The following is a 1,194-nucleotide window of genomic DNA, read 5'->3' as shown; positions in this document are numbered from 1 at the left end:
TTAAAAAAAATAGTCCTAGTTATACCAATTGTCCTATGAATCAGGTCAACATGATTCAATTTAATAAATGCTGATTTACTGGGATGCTATGCCTAATATTTACAGTAAGCTTTACCATAGTGTTCTTACAGAATAAATAATTTATCATCAACTGTCAAGCAGCTTAAAATAAGATGACCTATTCTACTAGTAAAAATATGCTAACAAGTTCAGGATATTCCACTTCAGAAATAAAGAATCCTCATCTAATAAAGGTTAAATCAATCCTCGGGTTATAATACGGAATCAGACTCTGCCTGAAAACAATTTAAAAAGGATGTAAATACATTTACTGTAACCTGTGGCACATGTTTACTAACATTATTTTGTAGCGTTAGCTCCATTAGTGATTTGCACCTGTTAGCAATGCAGCCTTGTAAGAACAGGTGCATTCAAGCCCCTCACATTACAAGGTTTTCAAGGTTAAGCAGAGGTGTCTGTGTGTGACAAATTTGAATTTAACCCTCCTCTCCTTTAAACCCATGCCTTGTCCTTTCAGAATTTAAGCCACTTGCAAAAGGGATAACGGGCGTCAAGTTGTGCATTCTCAATTGCCAATCACGGATTAATCAACAGAATCCTGACTGTTAATACAAACAATATATTTCGTTTCATCTCCAAAGAAGGTTAAAAAATAAAAAATCAAAAAATCAAAGGCAATACATTTAAATCTGCCTAGTCACAGTATTTATGCATAAAGAAAATCTGAACTAGATAAAAGTAAATGTACCTTATAGTAAATTTCATTACTAGTAATAAAAATACCTCTCGGGTTAAATATTCTCTGTCTAAACCACCTTCGTTAAAAATCATTTTTAAAATGACTTCCAGGGACGTCTTTCTTCCTTCTACGGACGTCTGGTTTGATTATATATATATATATATATATATATATATATATATATATATATATATATATATATATATATATATAAAACTTCAGTTTGTCTTCAGATGGAATATCTTTTCAGAAAAGTGGAAGTGGATAGAGCAAAGAGGAGGAGCACACGTCTGCAATAAAGTTGAAAAGACAAGGGGGCTGGGGTGGGGGAGACTGAGTCTGAGAAAAGTACAGAGAAAACCGAGATTTCTCCGCCACGCTGCACGCTAAAAAGAGCACCCCCGGGCACAGGAGGGGGACCCAGCCAAGGCAGC

This window comes from Hipposideros armiger, unplaced genomic scaffold (assembly GCF_001890085.2).
Source record: "Hipposideros armiger isolate ML-2016 unplaced genomic scaffold, ASM189008v1 scaffold_638, whole genome shotgun sequence".
NCBI lineage: Eukaryota > Metazoa > Chordata > Mammalia > Chiroptera > Hipposideridae > Hipposideros > Hipposideros armiger.
Note: the sequence above shows the minus strand (reverse complement) of the source record.